This window comes from Anastrepha ludens, chromosome 3 (assembly GCF_028408465.1).
Source record: "Anastrepha ludens isolate Willacy chromosome 3, idAnaLude1.1, whole genome shotgun sequence".
Lineage (NCBI taxonomy): Eukaryota > Metazoa > Arthropoda > Insecta > Diptera > Tephritidae > Anastrepha > Anastrepha ludens.
In genome coordinates, this window is record NC_071499.1 from 78,598,286 (window position 1) to 78,623,065 (window position 24,780).

General features: G+C 36.7%; 1 protein-coding gene across 15 annotated transcripts in view; it reads right to left on the reverse strand.

The window, feature by feature from the left end:
- Positions 1–24,548, reverse strand: part of LOC128858243 (voltage-dependent calcium channel type A subunit alpha-1) — a 273,728-nt gene extending 249,180 nt beyond the window's left edge. For 10 of the 15 annotated variants that reach the window (XM_054094355.1, XM_054094351.1, XM_054094353.1 and 7 more), the window contains exons 1-2: positions 23,695–24,406; positions 8,354–10,296 (exon numbers count right to left, since the gene is read on the reverse strand). The gene's annotated coding sequence lies outside the window, so the exon portion shown is untranslated. The other 5 variants (XM_054094347.1, XM_054094344.1, XM_054094345.1 and 2 more) reach the window with 5 other exon arrangements.
- Positions 24,549–24,780: the final 232 nt, after the last annotated feature.

Genomic DNA, 24,780 nt, shown 5'->3' on the forward strand with positions numbered 1-24,780 from the left:
GGTATACCTATATCATTATCATTTTAAAACATAAAAACACAATAAAAAAAGAGGCGAAGAAATCTCACTTTAAAAGGCTTAATACCAATACTTATTTTTTAAAACACCACCGGTCAAATGTTTTGCTTATATTTTCTATTAGCAGCATAGAGTAAGCCCCAAATCCTTGAAAGTTTTATAGTCGGATTTCTTAAACTTTTGTACATATATGCAGGTACGTACAGCGAACCAATGCAAAGCTATTGTAAAATATTGCTCCAGTAAAACGTGAATGAAACATTTTGGAACTTTTCTCTTGGTGTAAGTGCATAAGATGTGAATAGTCAGCTGTTTCAGAATTGCAACACAAGAAATGCATCTGTGGGGAAAATGCGCATCTTATGGGCTCGTCTCTAGCCGATTTGTTTTTACCAATCTCACCGTTTTCGATGAGTAAATAATGTTTTCTCGACCAGTCTTCAGTTCGATTGCATTTATAAAGATTTTCACAAAGCCATCGATAGAGTTTCTCATTTTTCTCAGATTTTAATTGAAAAACGTGCCTGTCTTGGCTTTCATTTTGTTTTCCTTCAATGAATTACATTTTGCATGTGAAATTGTCCATGTGTTATTTCTCTTCGTGAGGTTGGCTCAGAACCGTTTTTGGTGAATTTTGAAGGCAGCACTTGAGGGCCTCTTCTTGTCGTGTTATTCATTAGTGATGTAAATAGCTGCTTCTCTTTTTCGAACTACCTGCTTTATGCGGTAGGCCAAAATAAATTCTCGGCCATCAAGAATTCATCCTATGGGTGTTGCTACATCTGAATAATATCTTGTACGCTCACAAGAATTCAAAAAGAACAATAAATTACATAAATAACGGAATAAATTGCTAAATTTACAATCGTCAATTACACCAGTAAGACGTCACATGCACAGCGATTCTGTAGAATTCCAAGAGAGCGGAATAGCGATACGAAATTGGGCTATTTGTGTATTCTGTTTATCAAATATTTAATTTTTAAGTTTTTATCTGTATGCGATATTTTATATTTTAGTATGACAACTACGTTCATAGACAATCATTAAGTAAAAACATAAATTATGTAATAAATTATTTCTAATGTATTCGCTTTTAAATAATAAATTTGTTTAATGAAAATTATTTGTGACTTAACCAGAAAGGAGTCTCATCACTAAAGATGCTTTTTCATATATGTTCGCTAACAGATCACTAGCTTTGAAATTAAATTTAATAAATCTTGCTGAATCTTGTAGCATTTCATGGTTGAAAGTCCGATCTATAAAGAGTAGAATAAGACAACTGTAGCCTTTCCAAGATGGTCGTTTTACACCACCGAAATCGACGGAATCTATTGGAAATCCCTTATGTGTACAGTATAAGTATTGTGTTATGTAGGTATAATCGTCAAACATTAAAATATTACAAAATATGTTCTTATTAGGAGTTGCCCCCCGGCAATCAATGTCATACATCCGCAAACAGTTTCACCACGAAGAAGCTTCTCACAAAAGATTTCTATCTTACTGACATTTAAATACTTTTATTTGAAGATATTATTTAATATATATATTTTTACTTTTAACTTTTGAAACGTTCACAGTTCTTATTCTTTCCATCATTTAGTGGCATGAACAAAAATCAGGCCTATTTTATTTCTTGCCCCATTTTTCTATTTTTTTTTTTTTTATCAGCATACAGTATGTAGAGGAGAAATATATAAAAATATTGTTTAAAAAACAGAAGATGCGTGGTTATAATTATTGTAAACACTCGCTGAATGCACTCCATTTCCTACCTATGGGCAAGTGCTGACATATGTACCTATGTACCCCACCAACTTATGCATAAATTCCACAAGCCACAAACAACAATTGCCGAGGGTATACTATACCCACATATGGTATATATACAATGCAAGTACAAAATAATTATGTATGTGCGTGTATGCGTATGTGTTGTGCGGTGTTGAAGCGTAGAAAACAAAGTTGCATGGTTCACGAATATGCGACACATAGTTAGCTGTTATTGTTTTTGTGGTTGAGTTTTGTGTATTTTCAGCTTTCATTCCTTCATGTTCTCTACTCCGACTCTTCTCGTTACTATACGAGTATATGCTGCAGCAATTGCAGGAAGCATTGTCCTTAATGGCCAACAATATTAAAAGCCAAAACAGATATGAAATGGGGTCACTTACAATAGCACAACGGCCGCCGATGAAACGACTCAGTTGGCGCTCAACTCACCCGTCTGTCCAACCGGCCGACACACCGACCGACCGACTGAATAACCGAACAACCGACCAACCGATATTTGTGGTCTTCTTGTTATGTTGTTTTTGTTATTATTGCAAACTAGCACAACGCTGCGTTTTGAGCTAATTTTACGGGCAACAGTTTTATGGGTTAACTTCTGCGTTCGTGCGCTGGTTCGGCCGCTTCATTCGCTCATTTCTTTTAGGAACGGAAGTTCACCTACTTGTGAATGTTTACATCTGCAGGTGAGCTACTTACACACTTGTATACTTGTATGCATGTAAATGTGATGCATATGAATGCAAGTAAGCCCCCTTTTTTTGTAAGTTAGTAGGACGAATTGAATTAAGTAGATTATGTTCAGTAAAATTATTCTTGAGTAATGAATTTAAATTTTGCTTTAATGATTATTATAAACATATTTACATACATGTACAATACATATATACTTATATAAGTCTACATAATTTACGGCATTTATTATTGACGAGTGTGTTTATTACGTAGAATACTAGTCGTATAGTATATTCAAGTTCGATCACTCTATAGATAGTCAGTATCTAAATGTTAGGCTTTATCATGTACGCGTCAGGTTACCCAAACAATTCGGCTATTGAAAAGTAGTTCCAAACGAATGAATCACATTTCATAAGCGAATTTGTGCCAACATTTCGTGAAGCCGGCTAAATAGTGAACAAACGACCTCCATCATCGACCGTATACAACTCACTTTAAGAAATGCGACTGGCTACTGATCGCAACATGTACAATATTTCATAAAGTTCTCAGATTGTTCATTTACTCATTTACTCATTTACCCAATTGAAGGCAAGCAAATATTCGATATGTTATCACTTAGTTTATGCTTTAGAAAAGCTCGAGTTGAACAACGAATTTGCTCAAAAGTAATTTTTCTAAATAGGCGCATTTTAATTTCAGTGATTAGAAAAATTCTTACAAATAGAGATCGGAAAATGTACGATTGCCCTGAAACCAGGATTTCATTAGAAGATAGTGAAAATACTTTTTACATTTTTGTTGATCTATTTGACCAATATTATTTGCCAAAAATACTGTTGGACATTCTAGTTCGATGAGTAAAGTCATGATTGTTTTGTGCTGATATTTGAAAGTGTAAATTTCAACCCTCTTAGGTGTCAGACACATCAAATAATTGATGATTTCAATTCTCCAGCTCGAAGCTACTGGATTGATTTCCACTTTTTTTTGTTTTGAATGCTTAGAAAGAGAACTATAGATAACCAAATAATGCTGCCTTTGTGGAACAAGATCGATACGCATAACGCAAATTGAAGGAGGAACTTGGCCAAATCGAACAAGGATGTGAGCGCCAATTATATATTACTACATATAAAAATTATATATACATATAAATGTCGGCTCTTTTTTAGCTGCATGAGATCTATCAAATTATGATTTGACAGCCAAGAATGGCAAACTGTGTTTACATTTCTGTTCAGTAAGGTTTGACAGGTTGCCATGAATCGTTTTATGCCAGAACAACGCTTCAAAATTGTCGAAATTTACTTAGAAAAAAATTTATTAAATTTTTTAAAAAATTAAAAATTTATTAAATTTTTTTCGTGAAGTTCTCAAAGCACTGGCGGCATCATTGGCCTTTATTTCTTTCGAAATGTGGAAAGAGCTGTCGTTACGGTGAATGGCGAACGCAAAAGGGCTATGCTACCTGAATGTTTGCCTCTAAAAAATAATTAACTAAACTTCGACGTCATCTGGTTTCATAAAGATTGCGCAACTTGCCATACAGCGCGCTTAACAATCGATTTATTGCAATGTTCAAGCCGCCATTGACGCCATGCCGCAAGATTTATTGGAAAAAGTATTCAAAAATTAAACTGATCGAATGGACCATGTAACTCGTAGCAGCGGAGGACATAAATTTCAAGAAATACCAGATTAAGATACAAAAATTCATTCCAACAATGTTACTACTTTGTGTTATCATTTTAAGTTCTCAAGCTCTTATACATATATATTGGGAAATCGACTACTGAAGATGCAGCATCTACCGCAAAGAACTTAAAATTCTCGATTCTATTTGTATACGGTTTTCACTTTATAAATTGAGATTTATTTGAGTCTCCATTCATGAGTATTAAATATATTGCAGCAAATATTTTTGCATAGGGTTGCCACATGATGTTCGATACATATATTTTTTAAATTAATTATTTAAAAATCTTAAATTCGGTAAAGGTGCTACTCTTCAACTGCTCAGTGATAGAAATACCACTGGGATACCTATGGGCACGCGCGAATTAATAATTAAGAATAACATTATCCAAGAGACATAGATGAAGACACAGGCGTAACAGCTAAGTTACTATGGGCAAATAAATAAGAAAACGACAAAAGAGCTGATTAGGTTTTCAAGAGCGGATATGTCGGAGGTCGTGGCTTGTATAACCGGTCATTGGCTATTTGGCAGGCATTACTTGAGAGTAAGAGTTTTCTCCCGTGAATATTATAGAAGTTGCAGAGATGAGGAAGAAACAGTTCAGCACTTCCTTTGCAGTTATCCAGTCTAAGCTTAAATCAGAGCAGGTTTTCTAGGTAAATATTTTTTCAATTTTCTTGCGGAACTGTCTGGCGTGGAGATAGGACCAACCCTGCGTGTCATAAGAGCCACCAAATGGTTACACATAGAAAAATAATTGAGGTTCTTATGTCGTACAGTGGTACATTGTTTACCAGCGCGCTGAAGCATTTAGCCGAGAGTAAAAACGCGAAAAAAGGAAACCAATAATGGTTTTCAAACGTAATAAATTGATTGAATTATATTTGACTGAAAAATCATAACCAGCGATTGTTCGTGAGCTCGAGTACCTTAAAGTAAATAAAGCATTCGTTTATAGTTGGATGTTGTCATCAAAATACTGCAACGTCACGTGAAATGGTTTAAAAAGTGAAGAAGCGACAGAGCGAAATCCCGACGAAGTGCCAATCAAATGGTGAAAGAACTGAAAATATCTGACCGAGCATTCTCTGCATACTGAAAAATGATCTCAAAGTCAAGCCTTACAAGATCCAAAAGGCGCATGATCCCACACCAAAGCAGCAACAAGTCAGACGCGAAGAGAGCGAAAGAGCTGTTTCGCTTGGCCGAAAGCGGTGAATTTCCGAATATTGTGCTTTCTGACGAGAAAATTTTTTTAAATTGAGCAATTCGTAAACTCCCAAAACGATAGAGTTTATTTGAACAACCGTTCAAACGAGAATTTGAGTAATCGATTGACAAAAAGGGGGCAGCACCCACCACAGGTAATGAGGTGGGCTGCTGTAACCGCAGATGGACGCTCTCAAGGTAAATGCCAAATATTATTGGAAAAGTAGTTCTGGAGGTTGATTTGAAGCCGTGAGCAGACAAAAATTTCGCTGGCAGACCATGAACGTTTCAACAGGACTCGGCACCTTCCCACAAAGCTCGAGTGAGCTTCAACACACACACAAACCTTCCGAACTTCATACCGTCCACAAAATGGGTCTCAAATTCATCAGACGGCAATCCGATGGATTATTCTCTTTGGGCCATTTTGGAGAGCAAGATCCGAACTAATAGATTCACCAGTCTTGAGGCACTGAAAAAACCCATTGCGCGCGGGTGGGCCACATAACTGCAAGTCACATTCAGACAGCTTGCGATTCGTTTCTGGACCATCTCCAGGCCTTAGTCAAGGCAAAAGATGGTCATATCGAGCAAAAAAAAGTTGATACTTAATTTTATATTATTTTCACATATTTTTTACTTTGAATTGAATAAAAGTAATTTTCCAAACTAAATTTTCTTCGATTGCTGAACCCTGTATAGTTGTTCTGCCAAAAAGTAAACGCAAATTTTTATTAGTAGATACATACAATACATACAATTTTTCAACACATTTTCGATTGTATGCGACTGTATTTCAGCTATGACATCGCGTATGTTGGTCTTCAGTGCATCAATTGCGTCAACGGCGTCAAATCGCAGCTCCGAGGCGGACAAACGATATCAGAATTTCGACTGATAATGCGATCTTCGAAGACAGTGCGCAAAAGATTGATCGTAGCATTCGCTGTGTGGCAAGTAGCGCCATCTTTTCAAAGTAATGTCGCAATATTTCCCAGCGTTCTTTGAGCGTTTACACAACTATTTTCATTCAGAGGAAGAATAAAACTAATTTTCTGTCAAATCAGATGACAGCTAAGTGTTACCATTCTTCAAATAATACCTAGTTCAAATCCGTAACGATAGATGGCGGGCCCTATATATCATCTCTAGTTTGATATCCGTATTAATGCCATAGAGTGGGTATCAGTATCATTTAGTCTTTTGAAATTTCGTAGTCTCAACAACGCAGAATCTGTAGTTTCATGTGCAAAGAAAATGTTTCTTGGGAGTTTTCACTCTCGAATGGTGGCGAGAATTTTATTATATATTCAATAAATAACGATTTTTAGTGAGGTAAATCTTTATTTTGCCCTTGACGTGCTCAATTGTTTGTTTATTTTCTTACTGCAGCTGCCTAGTTCAACCAAAATTATAAATTTTCAAACAGGGTAATTAATTTTGCGCCACCTTGTACTGCTGTGGGCAAAAAGTAAGGTGAATTTATTTGCCAAACTTCACGGGGTTAAAATTTCGCTCTAGTTATTTTTTTTCATGAGTTGGCAGCACTGTTAATAACATCTGGGCTAACTTTCATGTGAATTTCATTATCAGTAATATATTTACGCTTGTGTTTACCAAACGGCCAAGAGTGCATTTTTCGATTTTTACAATGTCTGATTTGATTGAGCAGAGCAGTCCCATCAAATTTTGTTTGCGGAATGAAATTTCGGCTACGGAAACGTTTAGCATGTTGCAGAAGGCATTTGGTGATTCGACCATGTCGCAGAAAAATGTTTATAAGTGGTACAAAGACTTCAAAGAGGGTCGAGAACGTGTTGATGTCTTGGAGCGCTCCGGACAACCATCGACGTCAACAGATGATCAACACGTCAATAAAGTGAAGGAGTTAGTGATCAAAAATCGTCGGTTGGCTGCTAAAGACCTTACTGATATGATCGGAATATCGAAAAGTCAAATCTCGTTTGGTACCGAAAACTCTCAATTTCTTGGAAAAAGTCGTCGCGTTGATGTGTGTGAAACAATGCTTTCAGACTATCAGGATAAGCTCAAATGCATCATTACAGGAGATAAAACTTGGATTTATGCTTACGACCCTGAAACAACCGATCAATCAAGCGATTATCGTGCTAAAGGCGAGGCCAGACCGAAAAGAACACGTCAAAGTCGTTCAAAAATAAACGTCATGATGACAGTTTTTTTCGATTTTCATGGTGTGGTGCACTATGAATTCCTTCCACCTGGCCAAACTGTTAATAAGGAATATTACTTGAGCGTTATGCGTCGTTTACGTGAAGCAATTCGTCTAAAAATACCAGAATTATGGGCCAACAACTCTTGGTTTTTGCATCACGATAATGCACCGTCTCACACTGCACTCGTTCTTCGTGACCATTTCGCCAAAAATTCCACGCATATCGTTCCGCAACCACCGTATTCGCCTGATTTGGCTCCGTGTGACTTCTGGCTATTCCCAAAACTCAAGAGACCACTCCGGGGAACGCGTTTCGAGACGATTGAAGAGATAAAAGCTGAATCGAAGAAGGTGCTGATGGCTATACCGGGATTGGAAAAATCGTTTGCATAAGTGTATTTCATCGAGAGGAAATTATTTTTAAGGGGATGAAATTGATTTACAAGAATAAATAAAGATTTTTCATTTTACAACCAAATTCACCTTACTTTTTGCCCATAGTATAGGGGGACTCGAGGACTCGAACAATTCACTTATTGTAATTTGGAAAAAAAACTGCACTTATTACAAGTGAGCCCTCAACCACCAATTTGTCCTAGAGAAATCGGTAATTTTGGAATACCGAAATCAGCGTTTTTCCTTCTTAAAAACACTCCATTTTCTCTTAATTCCATATATTTTCATACAAATACATGAGTACATACACGAATATCTAGAAATATATGTATATACGATAATCATGTGAGTGCACCTACCGTCAATGTATCCAATTTCTTATAGTTTTTAGTCGACCGCTGGGCCATAGTTGTGCTAAACCTGATGCACGACTACGCTCATTTCTCCGGATTGACACGTCATCCACGTGGCATGCAATCGGCTATTTTACATTTGACAATGATGACACGAACAGTTTTACACGTTGATCGAAGAAGAAGAAGAAGTGGAATAAATAGAGAAATACTAAGTGGCCTAAGGAGATAAGTCGAAGCGGACGATTACAGCGTAGAAGAATTCTATTCAGTTACTTGTTTAGCAAAGCGAACAAATCGATCAGTTTATTTGTATGTATGTATGTAGTTAATTTTAAGCCATACAAAATGATTAAAACAATAAAACAACGACGCGAACGTGGTCGTGAACTTGATCGTGATCGTGCACGCTCAAGTCGTTATAGCAGTCGTAACCGTAGTAGTCGCGAACGTATATTATATATATATACATATATAAATATGTATATATATGTATGTAATAGGCGGTAGGCGTGTACAATCGTTATTTGTATACACAGGTTATGCGATGGACGCTAAACGCTAGCTAACGCTAATAAATATATCCGATTGATTTTATTACTGATGTGATGCAGCACTTGTTGTTGTTATTTAACTATATACTTGCTACGCTTTTTGTAGCCATTGCTGAGTAGTTATTGCTGTGAAAATGAGTAGTTTGGTTCGATGAGTATACGGAATTTACAGGCGTATTGTAGGAATTTATTTATATATACAGTAGCTTAATATTTTAGTATTTGGGTTTTCAGTATTCTGCTCAGGTTAAGTTTTTGCTTTTGATTTATTTATTAATTTTTGAAATTATTTATTATTATTTCACTAAATATATTTTCATTTTATTTTGTATTTAGTGGTTGTTATTTTATATTTCTCAAATATTCCGGTTATTTTCTCTATTTGCGATGCGTACTACTCGCAGTTCTTCTCACAAATGCTAACAGTGGCAAGCGTTGGCTCGCGCTTTTGCGCTTTTGCGATTTTCCTATTTTTAAAATTTTCGATTTTTCGCTTTTGTTCTTCCCCGCTGCTGCTGGTGCTTTTTCTTTTGCGCTGATCAGCACTTTCTCGAAATCGTATGGTAAGCAAATTTATAAAATTTCTGGTTGTTTGCAAATTTGATGCGAGAAAAAAATAATAAATCACAGAAATCACAGATTAATTAGAAATTTTGTATTATGATTTATTTTTTTAATATTTATATATATTTTGTTGCCGCTGGAAATTTGTTTAAATTTATTTAATTACAATTGCGTTTAACTTGTTTTGGTACTAAGTAAATTTTTTATGCTAAATTTTACGATTTTTGAATTTACGTTCAGTATTCTTGTTTTTGCTTTACTTTTAAATGTAAGATACTTTTTTTTTGAATTATTTCTTGTTAGTTAATTCTACGAGCATTTGCGTTTTAACTCGACTGTTGTTGCTGTTGATTTTTGTTGTTGTTTTTGTTAAATATTTACAGGTGTTGCTGGTTGAGATTAATATGATGATTTGTGATGATATTTTACAGATGAGAGTTACGACGCTTTGGGCGATTGGCAAACAAACAACACACGCACACACACACGTACACAGGAGTACACTTAGATATATATATATATATATTTTGATAATTTTTTTTTTAATTTTTTTTCTTTTTGGGTTTTTTCTTGTTGTTTGTTGTTGTTGGGAGAGGCAGTGGTGTGCGTGTTACGCCTTGTTTTAATTTGATTAATTTTTTTTTTTTTGCTTATTTATATTTTTTTGCTTTTCAGATCTAATTTCGCTTTTATTCACTTTTTACATTGTATAAAAATGTGAGTTTCTTTTTTCAATAAATTGCAATAAGTATTTTTCAGTTCATTCTTGGCTCACATTTAATGTTTATATGCCTTTCTTCTGCTGGTACCACAATAATTTCCTTCCCTTTACTAGCAAAATATTTAGAAAATCTATTTAAACGAACAATTCTGACAGACCGCATTCGCGTTTGCACGCTATCCGTTTACTGGCTTCAAAAGGTTTCCTAGAAAAATATTTTTCCGCTTTTCCTCATAGCTACAGTAATTCACTGACAACGCTACAATTCAATGTCAGCCCCCTTTTTGTCGCCAAAAATCAAAGTTAGCGTCGCTGTCGCCGTTGCCGCCAGCTTCATCATCGCCGTTATCGTCAGCGTCACTAAAACTCTGTCACTGTCGCCTGTAAGCTTCGCTGCTACGCACAACGTTAACATCGCCGCATTGCCATCGTCATCGCACAACTCACTTGTATTTATATCTCATATTTAATGTTCACATACACAAACACACAGACACGACCAAATAACACCAGCACAACGCACTACTGCCCTTTGTGGTACTTTTTATGTGTGTGCGCGCCTTCACGCGCATTCACCACACATTTCCAATAGTGGTGCCTTTGCTACCTTCACCACTTTTGCCCATACATGCATTTTTTACCAGCTCACATATTTGTTCAGACTGCGTTAGTGCGTGTCTGTGAGTTTGTATTTTTATGCCAGCACGTGCGCAAACCTTCGTTAAGTTTTATTTCCTTTTCGTTTTCTCACTTCCAGTCGTGTACTTTACCAGCACCCATATTTCATTATCTGCTATGCTTTATTTGCTTTCTCTGCTTTCCAGATGTATTCTATTTTAAATTTCTTCGGATTTCTTGCTTTTACTTTTTCATTAGACGTACACAAACAAAATTTTATGAACCTACGCATGTATGTGTGTCATCTAACTATACATGTACGCCATGTTGATAAATACTAACACATGCAAATGCATAAGCCCATTCATGTATCGCACATACTCACACATATTTAGTTAGGAACATCCACGTAGTCTATGCTTCCAATCAAATTAGAAAGCACGCAAAAAATATTTAACATTTAAACAAAACAATCGCTTAAATCATCGGTCAACATTGTACTCTTGTTGGTGTTACGTTGCGTATACGTAATTTTTAATTTTATGCAAGACCGTCATTGATTTACTTGCTCACACACGCTATGTCACTCATACAAGTATTATAAGTATTGAGTGTGACGATACTTCGATTAGTTTACGATTAGATGGGTAGTGCCAAAAATATGTCTCAGATTAGTGGCGTTGGGAAATGGTGTACGGATTCTTGAAGTTTCTAATGAAGCCATGACGATTTTTTAAATATTTAAATGTTCGCATAGAGTGTATATGTATACGTAGTATGGTCAAGTAATATAAATTCGAGGAAAATGTGACGGTTCCGGTTTTATTGTAAGCATAGAAATAATATCTATTCATAATATAATTTGCGCTTACACCCTGTTTGGGTGTTTGAACGAGCTCATCCTCCTATTTATGGTGGGTGTCTTGATGCTTTCCCCAATGAACAGGTATACTAGTACGTTATAAGTGAGTATGGATTCCGCTGTTTTGCAATATTCAGCTACATTCTTAGAGGCTTCTGATTTCATATTTTATATTTTTTCTGCAGTCCTATAAAATTCTACTCTACTTGCGCGATTGAAATGACATTTAAAGGTGGAAATACCCAAACAATTTTTAAAGCAATGCTCTTTTTTTGCACAAATAACTATTTGGTACCTATCGTGTAAAAGTACTAAATCAAAATTTGGTCATCCTGAGTCTATGTATAATATATCTATATATATGATTGATCGTTTCTGTAAGGAAGCTGAGTTTTTAAACACATTCAGAAACTCCATAAATTTTTGGAAGCTAGTCAGTTCTCTGAAAAACTGCTCGCCAATGGTTAGTTGTAGCTTTGTAATATCTGACTTTTATGAGCATTTGAAACCCTTGCTTTATTGTACAGGGAGTGGACCTTGCATACATTGGATCCGGCCTATGGTGTTAGACCCTTTTCTCGACGCACCGTTTGAAATGCAACTTGTACTCGAAGGGTTCAAAGACAAAAAATCACCTAGAAAACACCAGATTACTTACGAGTACTCCAAGTACGCCCTAAAGTATTTCCTAACTGAGGTGCTGAATTCATTTATTGTGATTTTTCTTAGAAAACAAAATCCGAACGCCTTTTGTTACGCAGACTTGCATTGATTGATATTAATTGCAAAATTTTTCGATGCATTTTGTTAAGCCGTATAAGTGTGTGGTTAGATCGTGGTAATGTTCTAATTGAATTTAAAGCGGACTTTCATAAGAATTACTCTATTCCTGATAATTTTTTCAATTTGACTAAGTATAGTATATCCCAATTGTTGTGCAAAACAGAAAACTTTTGCCTTCTTTGTAGTTTTTCATGTACTTTAATAATGTACTTCTAATTGAGATTATAAGACTTATTTATTGTAACTCTAGAAATCAGATCCGCTATAACGGAGCGCTCTCTGACCCTTTTCACATTTATTAAAGTGTACGGCAAGGTTGTTTGCTGAGCCCTACCCTTTTTTCCTTGTGCCTTATTGACCTAAGTTGCAGTTCACAATGCGGTATTAAAGTTGCTGATACTGCGGTCAAGGTACTTCTGCACGCTGACGATATTGTTTTGCTTGTAGATCTGTGATAGATCTTGAAAAAATGATTGCCAATCTTTACACTTATTGTACGCAGTGGAGTCTAAAAGTAAACTTGTTTAAATCTCAAGTCATGGTTTTCAGAGGATGTATAAGAATTTCTGCTGGCTGTGTTCCCATTGAAAATGTCAATGAATATAAATATCTACAAACTTAGTCACATAAAACGCCTTCTGAGGCAAAACTTGCAATAAATGTCACATGGCTCAAATAAATGAACAACCAGAGGATAGAAATGCAGAGCGATAATGCTTACGGTATTCAGATATGCGATGCTGACAGATTTGATTGGACTAGGGAAACTTTTCCGATTTATTCTAAAAAAGTTAATCTTTCTACCTATGAATACGGAAAGCTATATGCTTCACTTTAAAACAGGATTGTTACCACATTTTTCGGATACTCTCTGTATCCGTTATATCTACGTTGCCTTTTATTGCACGTTGCCTTGGTCTACAGGCGAACAGACTCCCTCACATGTTGGTTGATAAAGCAGTAGGGCAGGGATCGCATTGGTTTAAGAACTGGACTAAAATATGGATATGGATCCCTAAATTTTTGGCCTTCGTCTACTAAGATCAGCTTGCCCTTATTAGTAGATAAGAAGAAGCTGCTAGCTTGTGCTGAATGTAATCAAAAGACATTATTACATGACCTTTATCCACATTTGACGCTGCTAGAATCAATTTCTTTTAATGATGAGCTCACGCCGTATCCTATAAGTTTGATTTTTAGAACTAGAGGCGGCTTATAAATGCTTAATATAAGAGCCTTTACTAATGTTATATCGTCAGCTGGTGCTGTATTTGGCAGAACCCCTCCTCTTATTTGTGGCATACGTCGTGATGTTGTTCCACAAATGGAGGGTCCAAGAGTTTTAAACCAACTCCGGACGGCATAACACTGCGTATGCGCAACCAAATTTTTGCTGCAGCTGCATTTAAAGTATGTATCTCTAATTTAATTAAAATATAAGTGCGATAATATATTAATATAATTTTCACTTATTTCAAAGCGAGAAGAAGATTATCCTATAGTAGCAACAAAAATCGTAAATTTTCAGCTGCACATTTTTTCGAAAAATTACCATAGACGTTATTTATGGAGCTTCAAACACTTCTACTTCAAAAACATTACGTGATGGAAAGTTTTCTACCCCAGTTTCTAGTTTAGTATATGAAATTCATTTGACCACATGGGGTTCGTCTGGTTTGCAATATGAAATAAAAATGTGGATTTCTTCTTTCTTCTTTTTTCTAGGTCAAATCAAAAGGCAGTGTAACCGTTTTGAGAAATCTTAGGTTATTATTAGTTAACTGACCTGATCCCTACAAAGAATACCATGTTCTGGTAGACTATGTGCCCTGATAAACTTTCATAAAAATATTGCATTAACAACTGTGAATAAACGAAGTTTCAAGGCAACTGATTTAAAAAAATGGCTGTTAATATAAAGTGCGTGGAGCCACTTGAGGTTAAAGGTCAGCATAAAAAATTCAGAGGCTGTGACCATTAGGGGGATCAAGAATACGAGAATACTTCCTGCGAAAGAAAGGTTCAGTGGAATACTTATGAGTAGAATGAGTTATAATTTTGAGGTTGTAAAAGACTTCGTCTATTTAGGAACCAGCATTAACACCGATAACAATGTCAGCCTTGAAATCCAACGTAGAATCTCTCTTGCCAACAAGTGCTACTTTGGACTAAGTAGGCAATTGAGTAGTAAAGTCCTCTCTCGACGAACAAAACTAACACTCTACAAGACTCTCATCATGCCCGTCCTAACGTATGGCGCAGAAGCTTGGACGATGACAACATCCGATGAAGCGACGCTTGGAGTGTTCGAGAGAAAGATTCTGCGTAAGATTTTTGGACCTTTGCACGTTGGCAACAGCGAATATCGCAGACGATGGAACGATGAGCTGTATGAGCTTTACGACGACATAGACATAGCGCAGCGAATAAAGATCCAGCGGCTACGTTGGCTGGGTCATGTCGTCCGAATGGATACAAACGCTCCGGCTTTGAAAGTATTCGATGCGGTACCAGCTGGTGGTAGCAGAGGAAGAGGGCGGCCTCCTCTGCGTTGGAAAGATCAGGTGGAGAAGGACTTGGCTTCACTTGGTGTGTCCAACTGGCGCCGGTTAGCACGAGAAAGAAACGACTGGCGCGCTTTGTTAAACTCGGCCAAAATCGCGTAAGCGGTTATAGCGCCAATTAAGAAGAAGAAGAAGAAGAATGAGTAGGAACACAACTCGAGTTATATTGAAACCGAGTTATTATCATAACTGAGCTATTCCACATTATGCTGAAATTTTATGAACATCCATTTGTCTGACAATGGGAAATTAAAGTAAAAAAATTGCGGAGGTCCGCCCTGTTGGAGGTCTAAGAAGAGGACGCCCAAGAATGGGTTCAAACACCTGGAAGTTAACCTTGAAAAGCTAAATATGCGGCGGTGGAGCAAAGTTGTGACTGACTAACACAAATAAGATAATATAAAAATGCCGAAATTAACACTTTGTGCCGTCCAAGAAAGAACAAGAAAGTTGGATCGTAGTAATGCTGATCCAGCAATAAGTATTGCACGAATTTTCAATCAACAAGTTTTCCACATAGCAAAATCAGTCCTAAAGTTACAAAGAATTAATATTTCTGAATGATTGCACAATGCAACTTAACCTTTGTTTCTAAACTTTTGGAATAAGAAATAATTTATTTTCAAGGCTAACCCGATTGCCCCGCTGATAAGGACTACGAACCTAAATATTCTTATTTTTTTATGCAGCAAACTTCTACATCAAAAGATTCAGTCAAATAAATAACATACATGAATATGGCTGACATCCTAAGGGCTTTCGAGTTGGACCTCTAATTTAAAATTTCTTTTGGAATGAAATTTTAAGCCTCTGTAGTCGGTAACAAAACACACTGAATATTTTTTAAACTCCCCAAGATACCAACCTGCTGTAAAAGCTGCACCATAATTTACTACAATTGAATTGAAGTCCAGTGCTCCTTTAGTGATATCGTTAAAACTGATATAGTAGAAAAAAACTTGGTTTCCTTAATACGAGAGATATTAGTTGGGTACAATGAACTCTGCACCCAATAACTTAATTATATCAGAGTACTCAAATATTTGATAAGATGTAAATTTAGCAGTATTGAATTTATTTTTTTTTTTGCGTGTATATCAATCCTGATTCTATGATTCATGCAACTGTCAATATTGAAATGTAGACAGTAAGCATGCAATTAAAGATTAACTACTCCGACAGTTCCAACATTTAGCAGAAAAGATACTTTGTTATCATTACTGATTCATATTTCATCATTATAAGAGAAAATTATGTTACTAGGAATAGGTAAAAAACGTGAATCTACAAAATCCTTCGTCGCAAATTTTTCACAAACATGAAATTGCAGTGCCTCCTAAGAGGAAAGTTCCCATTTTCCTCTTGAAGTAAAAACACCGGTTGAAGGAAGTACTATAAACTATTATCGCACCATTATAAAAGTTATGACAACATTAAAGGGAACTAATAGAAGAAGTTGGTACATACGAATATGGTAGTGCTTTGGAGATTTCAAAATACTTGCTTCGAGCATAAGAAAATGAATAGTAACAGCGCACGGTGAGGAAAAATATACCGAAAACTTTACTTCGATACCACGTCGGTAAAGATAATTTTATTTGTTTCTGGTATCGGAGCAAAGTATCGATTATTTTCAGTAGTAGAGTGTATGTTAAAGTAACGAATAAAAATTTAAATTACAAGGTTCAGGCAATTTTTTTTTAATTGTTATTTTTGAACTCAAATTTATTTCTCATGTTTTTTTTTAATTTTACAAAGAGAGGTGCAGAAAAATTAGCATTTTTCCATTTAGCTTTTAAAAAGTCATTGTCACTGAGGCGACTTCTTTTCCGTGCAATAATATTTTTTGTTTTCGAAAAACCTTTCGCAAGGTTGTTCGATGAGTTTTGCAGTTCGCTAAGAGAGGGCGTTGCTACCAGTCCAATTTTTTGTTGTGTTGGCACACTCTTCATATGAACGTGTGTGAAGTTTTATTTCAATCTATCAATTCATTCTTTATTTAAAAGCCATTTCGTAACGACTTGTCACAGTATTTTCTACTATGGAAATAATCAGGTATCGTGCAGTGATTGAATCTTTATTTTCGAAAGGTTTAAAAGCAAAGGAAACTTATAAACGAATGTTAAAAGTGTATATGGACTTTTCGCCATCAATTAGTACAGTACAAAGATGGGTTGCTGAACTTAAACGCGGCTGTACTAGTCTTGAAGACGATCCACGTCAAGGACGTCCAATAAGGAAGGACAGCAACAACACCAGAAGGTGTAGAAAAATATAGGATATCGTATTGGAAAATCATCGAGTGACTGAAGGAGATTTAGTAGAAGCTCATTGCTAATTGTAAGCAATATTTCGACTGAAGTCTTGAGATTCAGAAAGCTATGTGCACAATGGGTGCCGGTTTCGCTACCAATGGAATAAAAACACATACGAGTGAGACTTTCTCGGCAATATTTAGAGCGTTTTCGAAAAAATAAAGTAGATTTTGAACATCAATTCGACATTATGGATGAGACTTGGGTCAATCACCATGATCGTGGATCAAAACAAAATGGTAAGGAGTGGTCTGAACCTAGTTTTTCCGCTCCGAAACCAGTTCGTGTTCAAAAATCGGCCAACAAGTTGAGTGCAGCCAGTTTTTGGGATACGGAATGAATTTTCTTTGCAGACTACTTTCAGATTGGTAAAACAATAAATTTTGAATATTATTGCTACTTTTTAGACCAACTGAAACGAAAAGAAGCCAGCTTGCAAAAGAAAAAAATTCCTTTTCATCAAATCTATGAATTAAAGTTCGTATTCACCTGATTTGGTCCCTAGCGACTTCCATTTGCTTCCAGATCTAAAAAAAAATGCATGTTTGGAAGGCGTGTTTCATCACATGATGATGTCATAACAGTTGTGGAAAAGAATTTTATAGCCACTTCAGATTTTCACTACCGGAATGGAATTTATAAATTGTAATCTCGTTGGAAAAAGTGTATTGATGTTCAGGGAGACTATACTGAATATAAGCGTGTATTTCAAACCTTAAAAATGTGTTTTTTTTATTGAACCGCAAAACTTATTAAACAACCTAATATTAATATATGTAATATTATATATTTTACAGGCTGCAAAGCAAGTTTATTGGAGTCAACTTTTTCGAAGTTTTCCCAAGCGCAAGATACTGGAGGCATTGCAATGACGCAGATAAGAAGAGGAATCAGCGGTTGTCTCAGAAAAAAATGTGAATTCGCATAGCTACTAAGGAGAAAATAACTTTTCGGCCATTTTCAGAATTTTTCTTGGTCCTGTCGTTCTTTCAAAGATATGGGATACACCTATTTTGGATGCTAGCAGATCAGGCAAATTATTTCAATACCACTAAAGTTTATTTTTCTTTCCTATTCCCATAATAGTTGCCAAAGACAACTTGAAGATGGCTTCGAATTGCGGTAGTAATAATTTGTGGTTTTATTATTAAGCCGGTCTTGAGCTCACAAAATGAAAATACGAAAACTAAATATTTGGAAGCGATTGACTCTCGTGACAATTTTTGCGAGTGAAAAAAATAAAGATATTAATTCGATCACGAAATTCAGTGGGTGAATATCACGAAGCAAAGAAGTACAAAACCGGAAAAATGTTAAGTGATCTGGAATAATTTGAATCACGGCATGGGACTAATTGACTACCAACAGCGTGCCCAGAAAAATAAAAAAGTAAGCTCCGGTGGTAGTGAAATGTGTGCCAATTTCCGTGAAATATTTTTAATATAAAACACATGAATGTTTTTCAAGTTTCGATGATTTTTTTCGTATCTTTTTAGACCTGCTGGTTATTGACTTAAATCTTTTCAGTCTGCCATATTTGTGTAGTCTACTGCGGCTTTCTGCTTTTAATTTAAATAGTAAGACAGAAAAATATTATAAAAGTATCTGTAGAATATATTATTAAATTTGGTTCACTTTCATTCAGTTTTAATTTTCTGGGTCTCCCTAAAGAATCTCGGCCAGCAGCGCCATCAGAATTGGGAGGCAACGGCGAATATCGCAGGTGATGGGACGATGAGCTGTATGAGCTTTACGACGATATAGACATAGCGCAGCGAATAAAGATCCAGTGGTTACGCTGGCTGGGTCATGTCGTCCGAACGGATACAAACGATCCGGCTCTGAAAGTATTCGATGCGTTACCAGCTGGTTGTAGCAGAGGAAGAGGAAGGTGCCTTCTGCGTTGGAAATATCAAGTGGGGAAGGACTTGTCTTCGCTTGGTGTGTCCAACTGGCGCCGGTTAGCACGAGAAAGAAACGACTGGTGCGCTTTGTTAAACTCGGTCAAAATTTCGTAAGCGGTTATCGCGTCAATTAAAAAGAATTAAAGACATCCTTCCGGACAAAACAAGTGCGTGTGTCGTGAAGCTATATGTTATATAAAGTTTTTCAAAAAAGCACACGTAAAATTCTAAAAAATGCATGACATTTTTATTCGATAGTACAGTCCATATAATTTAATGTTTGAAGATTATTTCATGCAAATGTTGATCGCGACTGCTCTTCAAATGGTCCATCCACTTAGTCCAATTTTGGCATACTCTTTCCAATGTTTAGTCCGATATCTCACATATAAATGCTTTAATGATGTCTTCCAATGCGTTAATTGAAGCAGGCTTGTCTAAATAGACATAAGCTTTAACATAGCCCGACAAAAAATTATCTAAAGGCGTTATATCGCACGATCTTGGTGGCCAATTGAGAGGTACCGAACGTGAAATAAAATCTTCACCGAACTCACTTCTCAACAAGTCCATTGTGACGCGTGCTGTGTGGCATGTGGCATCGTCTTGCTGAAACCACATGTCATCCAAGTTAAGCTTTTGCATTTTGGGCAAAAAGAAGTTGGATATCATTTCACGGTAGCGCTCACCACTCACAGTTACGTTACGATTCGGAGCATCTTTGAAGAAGTACGGTCCAGTAATACCTCCAGCCCATAAACCGCACCAAACAGTGACCTTTTCTGGATACATTGGTAGCTCTTGCAATTCTTCTGGCTGATCTTCACTCTAAAATCGACAATTTTGCTTGTTTACGTACAAATTTATCCAAAAATGCGCTTCGTCGCTGAACACAATTTTTCGATAAAAAAGTGAATCTTCGGCCAACTTTCCAGGGGCCCATTCAACCAAAATTCTGCCCTGCGGTAGGTCCTTCGGCTTCAATTCTTGCACCAGCTATATTTTGAAAGGCTTCACACCTAAATCCTTTCGCAAAATTTTCCACGTTGTTGAGTAACAGAGGCCCAATTGCTGCGAACGGCGACGAATCGATAATTGATGCTCATCATTAACACTGACCGATACAGCTGTGATATTTTTTTCAGTTCACACTCTACGTAAGCGTGTTGGTGGTTTGATGTCCAATAATGTAAATTTGGTTCTAAATTTAGTCAAAATAGCTCGAATAGCCGCTTCAGTGGGTCGATTAAACTGACCATAAAATGGAACAAGCGCGCGATAAACTTTCTTAACAGAACATACATTTTTATAACAAAATTCAATGATTTGCAAGCGTTGTTCGTTTGTAAGACGATTCATGGTTAAATTATAGACCAAACTGAAGATGTTTGACAGTGAAACAAAAGACGAAACGTGCGTCAGCTGTTTAAGCCAACTGTTTAAAAAGATAATAGCTAAAAAATCACCCGGTAGTACACCCTAGTGCACTCGCTGATATGGATATATTATATGTATGTGTAAAGATTCGGTTTCTTGGAAAAACTGCTTTCAACAAGAAGTCCAACTATTGCCCTAATTCCGCTACATCAAAATGAGAGATGCAGCCGCATGTCGTATAGATCATTTCTTAAATATGGTCATGAAAAGCTAGAGTTTGTTATGTGTAAACCGTTCAGCTACAAAAAAGTAAGAAAAGTACGTTACAGAACAGTATCGTATTTTTTAACAGCAAAAGTTAATCCAACATTTTGAAGGTGCTGGAATAAGAGTTAAAATATTGACATAGGGGCCAAAATGGTTCATTTCATTGGCAATTGGTTTCGTATGATGTTAAAAAAGTGGTCAAAGGGGCTTGTAATTGCAAAAGGAAATATTCAGATTACATTCAATCAACTCTAATAACTATGAATTGAGGGAAGTTAAAATTTTAAGTTTTTTTAGAAAGTGTGTGTTCCTCGCCGCAGCTCAAGCAATTGAACAATATGTTGATTGAATATGTTTTTCCTCTTTCTTAAATCGTAACTGTTTATGTGGGGAAAAACTCAACAACAACAAACGTCTAATATAACTCTTCGCGCCGACTATGTACACAACAAGATTTAGTGGCTTAACTTGAAAGTCAATACATTTACCGAACATAGTCATACGTCATATTATGTGCATTTCCAACACTCCCTAAATATACATATACATAAACATACATATACATATACATGTATAATTCAGCTCTATTGCGTGTGCGGTTTTAACTGTGCGCGTGTGCGTTTATACGCAAAGGCATACAAATTATTTAGATCAGCTGTGGGGTTACAACGACCTGTCAAGTTATGACCACTGCCAACAGCAATAGCAAGGTAAGAAAAACAAAAACAACAATGGCATACAGTTAAACTAAACAAAATACACGCAAAAAGTAAAGAGCGAGAGATGGAGAGAGAAATCACATTGGAATATTTGACGAAAGTCTCTGGGTTTTCAACGACATTGCCGTTGTTTTGTATGTTTATTATTTTTACGATGCTAAAATGTTAGAAATGTGCAACATTCACCACGTGGTGGGCACACAATGCAAACGTCTGTTCACATGTATTAGTTAAAAGAGGTGGCGTCAGTACTTGGCAGGGGAAGGAGTACTGGCGGCTAGAAAAACAAAAAAAAGGGAGCAAACAGGAATAGTAATGCAAATAGAACAAAGGCAGAAACGGCGGCGGCGTCGCCAATGACTCCAACGTGACAGCAACAGCAACAGTAACAATAATAGACGAAATGAGACAACAACAAAGGAATGTTGCCAGATAATACAATAGAAATATTAAATATTGCAAGGAAAAAATCACAAATCTTTTAAGGGCGCACGCACTCTACTAAAGCTCTCATTCACACACGCGCACATACACACAAACGCGTATTGAGAAACACTTGGTGAAGTCTCGGTGACGGGATTTGACCGAATTCCCGTTCGCTGCTGACGATGGCCAACGATAACGCGATTGCGCTGGCTAAAGCAGCGGCCACGAACGCAGCGGTGTTGGTAGTGGCAGCAGCTGCGGCGATGACGATAGCGACAAATGGGCAAAACGACAATAACGGCGATGTTGTGACTGGGTCGTTGCTGGTTCGTTACGTTACAAAGCTACTTGAAGAGTTACAACTAAGCAATTGGAGCGGGAGAGTGGCGGTGAAGAATATTAGAGTGGACATTTGTATGGCACGAGGCGGAGGGTGACACTTGGAATGGGTTGCAGTTTGTCAAGTCAAAGCTGCAACTTATTAATTTTTCATTTGAAATAAACTTTCAAAATTATGTGTAATCTAATTAATAGTTTTATGCACACATATTGGTGTTGATAATTTTAATAAATAATATTTGTTTATCACATTTTGTCTGATGCGGCGCGCAGCAGCAAGCAACGGAAGTGGTCACGATGTATTAGAATTTGCGGCGCAAGTGAAACTGGCGTATACAAAAATTTCTTTATTTTTTAACCACACTTTTCGGTTGCCCTAATTTCAAATCTATTTCACTTTTTAAATTTAATTTGATTTTGGAGCTTTAACAGCTATCACGTTTTGTAGTGATTTTACATTGTGCAGATTTGCATTTGTTTTTCTTCTTCTTCTACGCCATATTCTGCTTCTTCCTTTTGGTTAATTTTTCAATATATTTCGCTGCATTCATTTTATTTTCCCCAATTGTTTTGCATTTTATTTATATTTTAGGGAATTCTGATGTCCTTTTAACGCTGTAATAAGTTCTTCGTTTTTACAGCGGCAGCACCTGCCACAAAACTTGCTGTTCACGCACATGCACACACACGAACACTTTGGCACAATTTAGACACCATCAATATACGTTACTTCTTTTATCAAGAGTTTTTAATATTCATTTTTTTCGTAATATATTTGTCTCGCATTCAATGAAATTCAATAAACATTTTCAATATTAACTATTTTGTTATTGTTTTTTTGTGTAACATTTCCATTAGGCGTAAATAGATTTAGAATTTTCACACTTGCTCCACATTTTCAATATTTTTCATGTAGGTATAAGGATACTCCTCCGCCGTCGTTAACGTCTCGTACACCCTCTTGCGCGCACACACTTGGCTGCTGCCTCTACTACTTCTACTACTTTTGCTGCTGCTGCTCGTGCTGTGGCTGCCACTTTTCACTCCGGCCACACAGTGCCAACAAACTAGCCAACCAACCAGCCAGTCAGCCAGCCAGCAAGCCAACCAAACACCCACCCACCACCCGTTGTCCCACTGACACTCTCTACGTGTATATTGAATTTTCCGTATATGGCATAGAAATTTTTTTTCGCCTGGCTCAATCACACAAATAATTTTAATTTGTTTCGCACTTAATGCAATTTTCACTATTCGATCTCATTGCACAATGTTGCAGCCGCACTTTCTCCTATTGTAGCTGCATAAATTGTTCACTTTTATTCTAATTTTACCCAATTTTCTTGAGAATTTTCCTGGAGCTACCAACGATTTTGTCTAACCATTCGGGGGAAAATTCAACGAACCTTACACTTCAACTTGGTCACAATGTATTACAAGCAGCTACATTGCTGTTCCGTTTGTCATGTATGGGTCGCTGTGTATGTGTGTCTTGACTGTCATATGCATGTGTGCGTCAGCCAGGCCATTCAATGTGTGTTGGCGTGTTTGTGTGTGGTGCGCGCGTGAGCGACCTGGAAGGCCCCAAATAGAACGAAACGAATATATGCCACACGGTGCGGAAGTTAAGTGGGTAGCCAACTGGTCAAAATGTACACAATGTATGCGTGCCGCTATAACGTAACACACCGTTCGTCTCTGTTTTGCTTGGCGCCACTAGTAACGAGTCATCCCTGTCGCCTTTATTACTGCACCGTTACAAATAGTAAGGAAATGCTTGCCAATCCTCTATGCGCATGGGTTCTTGGTGGTATTGCCAGCATAAAATGGCGCTAATGTCAGTTTTGACATTTCCTGTTGATGTTGTTGTGTGCGTTGGCATGAATGTGAATGACGTTACACTGATGGCGCATGAACTGTGTAACGGTATGTGGTGGGGTGGAAGGTTCACGTCACTGCTGCTAATTGACGCGTTAAACAAACGATTTTCTATCCTTATGTAGGCGATTATAATGTCGCTTGCACAAAGTTTTGCTATATTTTAATAAAGTCCAGACGTTGATGGTAATCACTCTTGCAAAAACGCACTTTTCACACCACAGTGACATATATTTTTCACATTTTTATAGTAACTAGTGTTATCTTGTTATACCTTGTCTCCTTTGCAACTCACGAATAACTGTTTATCATTCTCCCTCACTGGAAACTGAGATATTTTCCAAAATACATGCATACTTATGCGGTTGTATGTGGTTGGCTTCCATTCAAATGTTGTTTTCATCGTAAATTACTGCATGCGGCTGATGTTTTTATACTGGAGATGTCGCTGAGAGGTCGTCTTAGTTAACCGTTTTTCTTCATATTAATAAAGTTTAGCAATAAAAAGTTAGATGTCGCTGCTCTGCACCAATTGAAAGCAT